We start from the raw sequence: 14015 nt of genomic DNA, 5'->3' as shown, positions 1-14015 counted from the left end.
GTTAATGGAAGGAACCAAAATATGTATTTTCAACTTGATCATTAACCAGTAACCTTTTAAAAGGTTAAGGTTTAGGGGTCAAAACACATATTTCGAACCATTAACCTTAACCTCTTGTCCAAAAAGGTTAAGGTTAGAGGCTCAAAACACGTATTTTACAAATAGTTATCAACCTACCTCCTTGTCCATTTGAAAAAGGTTAAAAATTCAGAGGTTAATTAACCTCCATGAAAGTTGTTCTAAATGATTGTGCCAAATGCAAAGAAGCAATGGCCACAATGCCAATGTTGGGGAGTAGATAAAGAATGTTGAATAATTGAGAGAAACATGATTGATGGGCCTATAGCCAATCCGACCATAGACAAGGCATGTAATTTGTTTAACCAATTTATTTATTTTTCTCTCCCAGCACGGAGTATTCAGAACGGTGGTGGACACAGCAATAAAAAGGCATGTTAACTATTTGATAGAATATTTATTGATCGGCCTGAGCATGGACAAGATGCAATAATTGAATGGAAAGAACAAAATGCATATGCAATACAAAATGCATAAGAATGAGTGCACAAATTCCTTGACATAATGTGTTTGTTAGATAACCATTATATGTGCAAGTGGAGAAATTGACAATCATCAAAATTATCTAATAAAGATGTCAATGATTGATTTATAGAAATGTATAACATGCCTCCTAATCAGACACTCCATTATTCAATAGACTATGCCCTCAAAATAAATAAGGAAAACAAACTTTTGCAAAGGTCATGCTAAAAAGCCTAGAGAAATTCGGTATTAATAAGAATGATCCTAAGGATCTTACACCTGAGGAGGTAAATAAATTTGTTAGACTTAACATAGATCCACAAACTATTACATAGAGAAGAGTCATGGTTGTTAATGATTGCTTCTTAAGAAAAATTGCAATTGGTCAAGGTCCAAATGAGAAAGGCATGTTAAGGGAAACAGGTTTTGATATTGTTGTTGCTAGTGAGATCATGGTTGTTTTAGCTCTTACAAATTCTCTTGTAGACATGAGAGAGAGGCTTGGTCGAATTGTGATAGGAAACAACAAGGTTGGAGATCTAGTTACCACTGATGATCTTGGAATTGTTGGTGCTTTGACTGTTCTTATGAAAGATGCAAATCATCCCACATTGATGCAAACACTCAAGGGCACACCAGTGCTTATTCATGTTGGTCCCTTTGCCAATATTGCTCATGGAAATTCTTCTATTTTGGCTAACAAGATTAGGATGAAGCTAGTAGGTCTAGAAGGATTTGTTGTGACAGAAGTAGGGTTTGGTGTTGATATTGGTACAGAGAAGTTCATTAATATAAAGTGTAGATATAGTGGTTTGAAGCCTCAATGTGTTGTTTTAGTGGCCATAGTAAAAGCTCTCAAAATGCATGGTGGAGGACTAGACATGTCTACAGGAAAGCCATTAGATCATGCTTATGTAATAGAGAATGTAGCATTGGTTAAGGTAGGCTATGTTAATCTAGCCAAGCACTTGGAAAAACATCAAATCATATGGAGTGTCATTTCTATCAACATGTTTTCCTTTGACTCAGAGGCTGAGGTTAATGATGTAAGAAATGTTGCATGGAAGTTGGTGCCTTTGATGTTGTTGTTTGTACGCATTATGCACATGGTGGAGTAGGAGCGGTAGATCTTGGTGTTTTAGTTCAAAGGGTCTGCGAGAAGCACAATAGATCTTTGCAATTTTTGTACCCTTTGAACATTAGTATCAAAGACAAAATTAATTTGATTGCCAAGTCATATGGAGTAGTTGCAGTCGAGTATTCAGAGTAGGTTGAGAAGCATATTGAAACATACACCCTACAAGGGTTCTTTGGACTTCCAATCTACATGGCAAAGATAGTATTCTTTTTCACATATTGCTTTATTAAAAGGGGATCCTTCTGGTTTTACATTACCAATTAGAGATGTAAGATCTAGTGTTGGGGCAGGATTCATCTATCTTTTTTTAGGATCTATGAGCACAATTCTTGGGCTGCCTACATGACCTTGCTTCTTCAACATAGATGTAGACATTGCAATAGGAAGGGTCCAAGGTCTATGCTAGGGATGTGTAAAATATATTGTGGCTTTGTATGTGAAACTCAAGGTTCATTTCATTAGAATGTTGAGATGAATGGAGGTGGGTGTAGATATAGACTATAAAGTGATCCTTGGAGCATGATCAAGGATACAAATTCAAGTGAAGAGTTTCCCATTGGGGTAGGTCTAGCAGAACCATATAATGAAGCATGGTGTGTTGTTGAATATTATGAAGCAAGTGGCACTATTCTCATATTGTTATTGTGACACTTAAGCCCTAATAGTGAGCATAGAGGAAGAACATTAATTTGTCATGCAATCCTTTTCCGTAATACAAGGGCTATTCAGGTGCTTTTAGATGTTGGAGCTAATGTTGCCTTTTATGTTAGATTAACAAATGGACATGAATTTCAACCTATTCACATGGAATTAAGAATGGGTTATCTAAGTATTTTAAAGTAGTTGATAGAGCATGGATGTAATTTGAATGCAAGGATAGAAAGTGGTGAAACTACACTTATGTTGAGCATAAAATCTAACCATCTAGAATGCTTCAGAGAGTTGTTATTTTTAGGAACTGATTGGGGCTTTAGAATAAGGAGGGGTAGACAACTATTAGCTTATATCTTACCCCTGAGAAAAGAGACCATTTTGAGGTGGTAATGTTGGATGCTACCCTAGAAAATTTCTTAAAAGGAGAAGGGTTTAAAGCTCTTCATTGTGCTTCACGGAGAGGGAATATAGAAACAATAGAGCAACTTCATGAAAAGAGGAATATATACTCATTAATAAAGTGATGTAATTTGAATAAATCATTCAAATATCAAAGGGAGATCAATAATGATTGATTATTCAATCCTCCTCTCGAAAGGTGTAAGATCCAAATTTCAAGTCATATTGGGTTAATTTTGTAGAGGTTAATTAACCTCACCCAAATCATGTATTTGGGAAGTAGTTATTGACCATAGAGGGGTAGTTGTTAGGAGTTTTTGTTGTGTTGTTTTGTTGTGCCTAGTCTTCCTTTTTGTTGCCCTATTTTTGGTGTTTGTTCCCTCTTAGTTTCCCATGTGACTCTATAGCCTAATGGATAAGGCACTACTCTAATTTTTCTAGTTTTGAGATTTGTCCTTGTCCCTAGTTAGAGCCAACTATTGTCTAGAGATCAAAATTTGCCTCAATCCTTGCCTCTCTGAGCTATGGTTATTTTCAGAATAAGCCTCATTTTAAGCATTAAAATGGTCACTTTCCCTCAAATTTTTTGAGAAATTTTTCCCTTCAAATATCTTTTGCTTGTTCCCAACTCTGTCCAGCACTTTAAATTTTTAAAATTCAATTCTTGAGTCAAAACTTCTCGTAGGCTAATGGAAGGAACCAAAATATGTATTTTCAACTTGATCATTAACCATTAACCTTTTAAAAGGTTAAGGTTTGGGAGTCAAAACACGTATTCTAAACCATTAACCTTAACCTCTCATCCAAAAAGGTTAAGGTTAGAGGCTCAAAACACATGTTTTAAAGATAGTTATCATCCTACCTCCTTGCCCAATTAAAAAAGGTTAAAAATTAAGAGGTTAATTAATCTCCATGAAAGTTGTTCTAAATGTTCATGCCAAATGCAAAGAAGTGATGGTCGTAATGCCAATGTTGGGGAATAGATAAAGAATGTTGAACAACCATGAGAAACATGATTGATGGGCCCATAGCCAATCCGACCATAGACAAGGCATGTAATTTGTTTAAGCAAGTTTATTTTTATTTTTCTCTCCCAACCTGGAGTATTCAGAATGATGGTGGACACAGCAATAAAGAGGCATGTTAACTGTTTGACAGAATGTTTATTGATCAGTTCGAGCATGGACAAGACATGATAATTGAATGGAAAGGACAAAATATGTATGCAATAAAAAATGCATAAGAATGAGTGCACAAATTCCTTGACATAATGCCCCTTTTAGATAACCATTATATGCGCAAGTGGAGAAATTGACAGTCTCATCAAAATTATCTAATAAAGATGTAATTGACTGATTTATAGAAATGTATAACAGGCCTCCCAATCGAACACTACACTATTCAATAGACTATGCCCTCCAAATAAAGAAGGAAAATAAACTTTTGCAAAGGTCATGCTAAAACACCTAGAGAAATTGGGTATTAATAAGACTGATCCTAAGGATCTTACACCTAAGGAGGTGAATAAATTTGTTAGACTTAACATAGATCTAAAAACTATTACATGGAGAAGAGTCATGGATGTTAATGATCGCTTCTTCAGAAAAAATACAATTGGTCGAGGTCCATATGACAAAGGGATGTTAAGGGAAATAGGTTTTGATATTGTTGTTTCTAGTGAGATCATGGCTATTTTAGCTCTTACAACGTCTCTTGCAGACATGAGAGAGAGGCTTGGTCGAATGGTGATAGTAAATAGCAAGGCTGGAGATCCAGTTACCACTGATGATCTTGGAATTGGTGGTGCTATGACTGTTCTTATGAAAGATGCAATTCATGCCACATTGATGCAAACACTCAAGGGCACACTAGTGCTTGTTTATGCTAGTCCCTTCACCAATATTGCTCATGGAAATTCTTCTATTTTGGCCAAAAGGATTGCGCTAAAGCTAGTAGGTCCATAAGGATTTGGTGTGACAGAAGCAAGGTTTAGTGCTGATATTGGTACAGAAAAGTTCATGAATATAAAGTGTAGATATAGTGGTTTGAAGCCTCAATGTGTTGTTTTAGTGGTCATAGTAAAAGCTCTAAAAATGCATGGTGGAGGATCAGACGTGTAGGCAGGAAAGCCACTAGATCATGCTTATGTAACAGAGAATGTAGCATTGGTTCAAGCAGGCTATGTTAATCTAGCCAAGCACTTGGAAAACATCAAATCATATGGAGTTAATGTTGTCATTTCTATCAACATGTTTGCCTCTAACATAGAGGCTGAGGTCAATGCTATAAGAAATGTTGCAATAGAAGCTGGTGGCTTGATGTTGTTTTTTGTACACATTATGCACATGGTGGAGCAAGAGTGGTAGATCTTGGTGTTTTAGTTCAGAGGGCCTATGAGAAGCACAATAGATCTTTGTTATTTTTGTACCCTTTGTACTTTAGTATCAAAGACAAAATTAATTTGATTGCTAAGTCATATGGAGCAGCTACAATTGAGTATTCAGAGTAGGCTGAGAAGCAGATTGAAACATACACCCTGCAAGGATTCTCTAGACTTCTAATCTGCATGGCAAAGACATAGTATTCTTTTTCACATATTGCTTCATTAAAAAGGGCTCCTTTTGGTTTTACATTATCAATTAGAGATGTAAGAGCTAGTGTTGGGGTAGGATTCATCTATCCTTTGATAGGAACTATGAGCACAATGCTTGGGCTACCCACACAACCTTGCTTCTTTGACATAGATGTAGACACTACAACAGGAAGGGTCCTAGGTCTATCCTAGGGATGTGTAAAATATATTATGGCTTTGTATTTGACACTTGAAGTTCATTTCATTGGAATGCTAAGATGAATGGAGGTGGGCATAGATACAAATTGTAAAGTGATCCTTGGAGCATGGTCCCAGGATACAAGTTCAAGTGAAGAGTTGCGCATTCGGGTAGGTTTAGCAGAACCATATAGTGAAGCATGGTGTGCTATTCAATATTATGAAGCAAGTGGCATTATTCTCAGATTGTTACTACAACACTTAAGCCCTAATAGTGAGCATAGAGGAAGAACATTAATTTGTCATGCAATCCTTTTCTGTAATACAAGGGTTATTTAGGTGCTTTTAGATGCTGGAGCTAATGCTGACTTTTATGTAAAATTGATAAATGGACATGAATTTCAACCTATTCACATGGTATTAAGAATGGGTTATCAAAGTATTTTAAAGTAGTTGATAGAACATGGATGTAATTTGAATGCAAGGACAGAAAGTGGTGAAACTACACTTATGTTGAGCATAAAATCTAACCATCTAGAATGCTTCAAAGAGTTGCTATTTTCAGGAGCTAATTTGGGGATTAAGAATAAGAAGGGGGAGACAATTGTTAGCTTATATCTTACCCCTGGGGAAAGACACCATTTTGAGAAGGTTGTGTTGGATGCTACCCTAGCAAAATGCTTAAAAGGAGAAGGGTTTAAAGCTCTTTATTATGCTACACAGAGAGGGAATATAGAAATAATAGGGCAACTTCATGAAAAGAGGGATATATACTCATTAATAAAGTGATGTAACTTGAAGAAATCATTCAACTATCAAAGGGAGATCAATAATGATTGATTATTCAATCTTCCTCTCGAAAGGTGTAAGATCCAAAGATCAAGTCATACTGGGTTAATTTTGTAGAGGTTAATTAACCTCACCCAAATCACGTATTTGGGAAGTAGTTATTAACCACAGAGGAGTAGTTGTTAACCTTAGTGTCTATATAAGGAGCCATTTTTGGCTTTGTAAATGGGGGGACTTTTTGAACTTTAGAAAGGGAACACTATGCTAAAACAAAATTGATCAGAAGATAATATTTGGAAAGTGTGTACAAGTTTTGTCTTTGTAATCAAAAATTCCTTTTAGGTTCTTGGTACAAGAAAATAAAGGAACGTGCATTTGAGTTCTCTTCTTCTAAATCTAAATTGTTAGAAATGTTGATTCTCTTTGCAATGAGCATTCTCACGGTATTGTGCAGATGTTTGTGAATCTTTGGATCAGCATTGTGCTAGCAATAGTTCTCAAGCGTAGATCTTGATTGTTGTTATTAGCAGTTTATGTTAATTCAAGGAAGCTGTGAAGTCATGTGGTGCATTCGTCATCATTAGCTTTCTTATCTTTTAAAATTCGATTTGAATATTTATTCGAAAAAAATCAAAATTTATATCATACAAGGGAGTTGCCCCTCTAAACGCAAAGGAAGGTCACATATCAAGGGCCTATCCAACTATTGTGAATAGTTTTTTGCATACACTCCGTTGGGACATTTTCAAGTGACAAATCTATTTACCAACATACCTATGGGCAAGTGCTAAAAATACAAACATAAAAGAAAAAAATACATAAAATAATAATAAGTGTTATAAAATAGCTTACTATTTACTTTTAATTATTAGTTTTGATTTTATATGTACATTTATTTTTCTAATGATAATTATTATAACGAATATTAATCATAACTTATAAATAATTTAAAATATAATAAAAATAAAACTTTATTCATAATTAGTTTTAAAATAGTATAATATTGTTTTACTAATATATTATGTCATTATATATGTTCAATAATACTTTAAAATGTGCTATATTATTTAGAATAAGTAATAGTTATTAATATAATATTTTTTAATATAAAAATATAATTTAATTCAAAAATTTAATGTATAATCATAATAATGTAAATTTTTAATTAGAATTAGTTAGAACTGGAAATAGATGAAGTAAACACAAAAATTTAAAAATTTTAAAAACACAAACAAAATTTTATTTTAATAAACATATATCCACATCCATCCAATGAAAATAAATTCATTCACTCCACCAAACATTGAAAATGTAATTTCATTATTATATAGCAAACCCTTTAGAAAATGCTAGGTGAAATATTACATAAGTTGCTTGCAAGTCCTTAAAAAATGGTTGAAATTAATTTTAGAGAGACCTCGTCCTTGTCCAAAAACTCAATTTTTTTAGTCAATGAGATAGCTTTAAATTAGTTTTCTATGAATGTTAGAAATGTGCATATAGAAAATCTTAATTTTATAATAATATTTAAAATTAATTGATTTTTATTGATAGAAATTAGAATCTTTAATCAATAATTATCAACAACTCTTGTAATAGAGACATGGTGCTTGTCCAAAAACTCAAATATTTTAGCCAATGAGATAGCTTTAAATTAGTTTTCTATGAATGTTAGAAATGTGCATATAGAAAATCTTAATTTTATAGTAATATTTAAAATTAATTGATTTTTATTAATAGAAATTAGAATTTTTAATCAATAATTACCAACAACTCTTGCAATAGTACTATGTCTAATGGCAAGTACTAATTATTAAATTAGGTGTTTACATTATATGTGTGTGTATTATAATAAATATACATGCTTATTTTTATCTCTTACTAATTTTTATCACTAATTTATTTTTTTTTTTTTTTTCCTTCGTTTATGTCTTTTGGATTTTCTTAATTTCTATTTTTATCTTTTTTTTAATTATTATTTTATTTAAGTTATTTCATTTTATTATTTTTATTATTAAATTACTTTATTTCAAGGTTTAATATTTGGTTCTCACTATATCTTTATTTATTTATTTTTGGCAAAATATTATATTTATATTAATAATAACTGGTTCAGAATAGCTCCCGGAGAAAAGAACCAAAAAAGAAAAACTTCAGTCATTGCCTAATAGAAAAAAGATGCAGAAGAAGAAATATTACATCAAGAGAGTATTTATTAATACTAATGAATCTTGTCCTAAAAATTCCCAAATCGAGAATATAGTGATTACAAAGAGCCCAAAACTCATATGAATACAATTCATTGTTTGGTGCTAGGGACAAAACCAAGAGCCTAGCCAAAAACTGTCATAAAAATTACCATCACTGGTCTACACCCAAAACTCCAATTGAGTCCATGATATTAGAAAGTCATCTGATGCAAGTGCAATCCAAGACCCTGACCTACATACAATATCTGAAAAGAACAAGTGAGATCCATAAAAGAAAAAACATGTGAAATCATAAAGAAGTTGTGATTTACTATCAAATAAAATATGACTCAACCTTATTCTAAACATATTCTTTTGTCATAATATTAACCAAGTTGAGGAGATCAAGGAGGTTAAGTGAGGAAAGTAAAGAGTTAATATAAACCTTGTCAGTACCCAAATTAGCCAGACAATCAGCTAAAAGATTGTCTTCTCTATAAGTGTGCATGATGTAACATTCATAGATCGAATCAAGAAGGGACCACACTTCATGTAATATATATTTTATGGACCAATTATATACATAACATTTAATACACGCATTAATAATAATGGATGAATCCCCTTCAACATGTAACTTAGATATAGAAAGTGATTTTGCAAGTTTCGAACCAAAAAGCAAGGCCAAGGCCTCAACTTTGTTATTAGTACACTGAGGGAGAGAAGATGATTTTGTTGCAATCACATAACCTTTAAAATCTCTAATGACTATGTCATAGCCAAAGTTGCCTGGATTTCCTTTAGAGGCCCCATCAAAATTGAGTTTGAAATAACCCTCAATTGGAGGAACCCATTTGATTTGTGCTCAAATAAGAGGAATCTTCGATGGACACAATGGAGCAGGACGATTAGGAAAAAGTAAACCCTTCCACCAATGAATAGCATAGCCATCCCAAGGAGAAAAAACATGTTTGCCCTTATATTTACTAACTAAAGCATTAACAAGCTCAACAATTGATCTCTCTACTCATTCCAAAAATTGAGGGATTGGAGATGATGCTTGTCTAAAAATTCTCTTGTTTCTTTACCACCAAATTGCCCATACTAAAAATGCAAAGATGCACTTCCAAAGACATGAAAATATTGATTTAGAATATAAGATTAGCCATGCTTGGAATAAATCCCATAGAGAATTAAGTAATGGCATATGAAAATTAAGCTTATTAAGGAAAAAATGCCAACAATCTTGGGAAAAAGCATAGTTTAAGAGGAGGTGATCTATTGTTTCTATAACTTGCAGACTAAGCACACAGTTAAAGGGATCATAAATGTTCAATCTATGAAGATGATCACTAGTTAAAATTTGGTTCTTTAATGCAAGACATGCAAAGCATCCTGCTTTTGGCAAAGCTGAGCTATTCCAATAGAATTCAAAAGAATGATATGTGGTCTTATTAAACTGGTTGTGTTGGAGAGCTAAGTATCCTAGTTTAATAGAGTATTTACCATCTTTAGCTAGAACCCAAAAGAGGCAATCTAGTTGATTAGACATAAAAACATTCCTTTCAACTAGTACTTGTTTGAAAGAAGTAGCTTGATTGTGAGATATAGGAAAAATTGAGGGGTCTTGCCAAATGAATAGCCCTGTGAATCTATGAATAGCTAAGACATAAGTAGAAAAAGATGTCCCCCAAGCTTGAGTCACTATGTTTGAGAAATCCTTTAAAGATTCAATAGTGGCAAGCGGGGGAACCCATTCCATGAATCAAACCAAAAATTGACACTATCCCCTTTGTTCACTTGCCATGATATGAATGAAGTAATAACTTCTTGAGAAGCCATCATGAAATCCCAAATGACAGACCCCTTTGGTTGGTCTAGCACAATAAGAACTCTATAAGGTTCCAAGTTATCTAAATATTTCTCTTGTAAAAGGTGACACCATTTGGTAGAGGATTTTTCATACATTTGTCAAACAAGTTTAGCACCAAAAGCCCTATTCCTATTGGTAATATTGGGAAGTTTGACACCTCTTGTTCTATAAGAGGTTGACATGGCATGAATAGAAATTAGTAGTATTTTCTTCTGACCATTCCTATTATCTGACCAAAGAAAGGTGTGGATTAAAGTCTCAATTTGAGAGATGATAACTTTGGGGGCTTATAGAATGGAGAAGTTATAATTAGGAATGGTAGAAAGAACAGTTTTGATAAGCAAAATTCTACCCGAGAGGGATAATTGGTGAACCTTCCAAGCACTAATTCTACTATTGATATGATCAATCATAGATTTCCAATAAGAAGGTTTGTTTAATCCCATAAAAAAGGGAACACCAAGATAAGTAGAAGGTAAATGATCATGGGGAAAACCAAGAAGATGGATTATTCTTTGAGTAACCAATTTGGATGTATTAAAAACATAAATTTTAGATTTAGTTGCATTAATACATTTACCTAAAACTTGTGTATATAGGTCAATGGCTTTCTTCATACTTTGTGCTTCTTGATATGTAGATGATCCAATGAGTAAAGTATCATCAAGAAAAAGAGAATGGGTTGTGGACAAAGATGTACCTACAATATTGATACCTTTCTACAACCCTTTTTTATTAAAAGAGTTAATAAGTTTGTTGAAGGCCTCTACTATAATGATAAACAAGAATGGAGAAAGAGGGTCACCTTGATTAACTCCTTGGGAAGAGGCAAAGAAACCTACTAGTGCACCATTAATGAGAATAGAAAAATATGCACCTAAAATGCAAGCTTTAATCCATTTATGCCACCTAGAAGAAAACCCAAACTCACGAAGGACTAGAAGAAGAAAAGACCAATTCAATTTATCGTAAGCCTTCATCATATCTAATTTGGTAACAAAGGTTGCAATATTATGTTCTTTGATGGAATGAAAGGTCTCATGGGCTATTATAGCTCCCTCAATTGTTTCTCGACCAAGAACAAAACCCCCTTGTTCTATCAATATAATTTTTGGAATAACGGGCTTAAGTCACAAATAAATAACCTTTGTGATAATATTATAGATAGTGTTACATATAGAAATGGTATGAAATCCATCAAAATAATAGGGATCATTAACCTTTTGGATGAGATTAATATTGGTGGTATTAAAGTTCTTCAAAATAGAAATATTTTTCCTGGATTCTTCAAGAACCTCAAGCAATTCAAAACAAATGACATCCCAACATTTTTGAAAAAATAATACAATGAATCCATCAAGGCTTAGTGCCTCATCAGTAGGCATAGAAAAGACTACAACACGTATCTCAGAAAGAGTAAATGGGGCCATAAGAATCAAATTGTCTTGTTGCGTAATCAAAGAAGGAATGGAATCCAAGATCTCATCCATAAGGTGAGAAGAGGGAGGATCCTACAGTGGAGGGGAAAGTAGATTAGAGAAGAACCTTACACTCTCAATTTGAATGCCCTTAGCATCAGAAATAAAATTTCCTAGATGGTCATGAATTGTAAAGATTATGTTATTAGCCTTCTTTTGTTTGGTAGATGCATGAAAAAACTTAGTACTCTGATCCCCTTGTTGAAGCCACAATTCTCTAGACATTTGTCTCCAATACTCTTCTTCTCACTTACATAATTTAGACCAATCCTCTTGCAAATTCTTATGTCTTGAATGCATAGCAACATATAAACCATGGCGTAAAATATGTTCATTAATCTCAACTAGCTTTCTTCTACCACCTTTTTCTCCTCAAAAATATTTTTAAAAACATGTTTATTCGAGATCTTGATAAGCCCTTTGACATACTGCATTTTCTTGTGAAACTAAAATATTTTTGTTCCTGGCTCTAGTGGAGCATCCTTCCACCATTGTTTTAAGAGGCCATAAAAGTGGGGATTATGATACCATATACTTTCAAACTTAAAAGATCATCTAGAAAAACTAGTAAGATGAGAATCTAGTGGAAGAATGGACAATTGAATAGGGAAAAGGTCAAATTTTGAATATGGTAATATATCTGATTGGATAGTATAACTCATTAATTTCTAACAATATGAACACAAAAATCTATCCAATCTAATTGCAATCTGGTGGAACCCAATTCTTCTATTAGTCCAAGTGAAAGATATAACTTGTGGGGGAACATCAAATAGAGCATTCTTGTCAACAAAGTCATTAAAGTCCTGGGTAGCTCTAGGAGGGGGAATAATACCTCCATACTTATCCCTAGGATTAAGAATGGCATTAAAGTCATTTACAATAATAAATTTGGTACCTACTGATTGCGGGATAAAACTTGTAAGAGTAAGCCATAAACTTTGTTTATTTGACGTAAGGGTAGGGCCATAAACATTAATCAAATGGAATGAAAGTTCATAGTGTTGAATGGATAATAGTTGCCAATTAGTTCCCTGATGAAGATGTTGAGATGTGATAGTCTTAGGATTCCATAATACAGCAAGGCCCCCAAAAGAACCTAAGCTAGAAACATGTGAGGAATTCCATGATGACCAACATCCAATAGATTTTTGAAAGTTATTTATTGATAGCTTAGTCTCCTAAAGCAAGACTAGATCAAATTAGATAGACTGAAGACACTACTTGATCCTATTACACTTGTCAGGGGCATTAATGCCCCTGACATTCCATGAGAGGATCTTCATAACTATCAAGGAGCACTCTTCACACTCCTTGTCGATCATTTAGAGGTAGGAAAATTACTATCTAAAGTTGACTGGATCCCTGCATCAACTTCTTTTTTAACTTTTGAAGCTTTCGATGACCTACACCTAGGCTTAGAAGTTTTCTTAATTATAGGAGATGATTGGAGGGGGGTTTGTAGCACAGACAATTTCTAGGAGAAATCAAAACTAACATTAGTAAGAAGTGGATCCACAAAGTAGGACCTAGTCTGACCAGAACTATCTGTTTGAGCACTTTTTGACTACCAAGCCAAGATCTAAAACATTCATTAATCCCTCCATCCTAGGTGAAGGGGGGTCTAATTTAAAGTGTACATTATCCTCAAGCAGGTCATGGAGCATGTTATCTTCATCAAAGAATTTGGGAAGAATTGGTACACTACACTCTACTTCTAAAATTTGAACATATTCAGAAGACAATGAATGTCCTTGGGAAACTAATGCAACTTCTAATCTAGACAAGAAATAAAGAGGTTGATCATTAAAAATGAGCTCATTAACAACAACATCCATCTAAGAGGGATAAATAGCATCTTCTTCATTGGTAGTCACATATGTAATTGCAAGTTTAGAAGTTGTCAATGACATAAAAAGAGACTGATCTAGACTTATATACTTATCTCGATGAGTATTCCATTTAGAGAAAAATATGGGTCAAAAATAACATAGAGTTTTTAGAAAAATCAAAGGAAAAAGACACTAAATTGGGAAAATCCATAAGATAAAAATAGTTCCCCAAAATGAACATTGGGAGTTATTAGGACCCGAATAGTCTCCATGGGATTGATCTTTTTGTGTATAATAATGATCCTTTGGCAAATGGTAAACAACTGGATTTACAAATGAGAAATGATATG

At 33.5% G+C, this 14015-nt stretch overlaps 2 pseudogenes; both read left to right on the top strand.

The window, feature by feature from the left end:
• The first annotated feature begins 692 nt into the window (after positions 1-692).
• Positions 693-2087, top strand: LOC149552102 (formate--tetrahydrofolate ligase pseudogene; annotated as a pseudogene).
• A 1650-nt stretch (positions 2088-3737) lies between these two features.
• On the top strand, positions 3738-5519 carry LOC149552101 (formate--tetrahydrofolate ligase pseudogene; annotated as a pseudogene).
• The last annotated feature ends 8496 nt before the right edge of the window (positions 5520-14015 follow it).

Source organism: Cupressus sempervirens, chromosome 6 (genome assembly GCF_028749045.1).
Source record: "Cupressus sempervirens isolate cs-2001-9-10 chromosome 6, ASM2874904v1, whole genome shotgun sequence".
In the NCBI taxonomy this organism is placed as follows: domain Eukaryota; kingdom Viridiplantae; phylum Streptophyta; class Pinopsida; order Cupressales; family Cupressaceae; genus Cupressus; species Cupressus sempervirens.
This window is presented reverse-complemented; position numbering and strand designations above follow the sequence as displayed.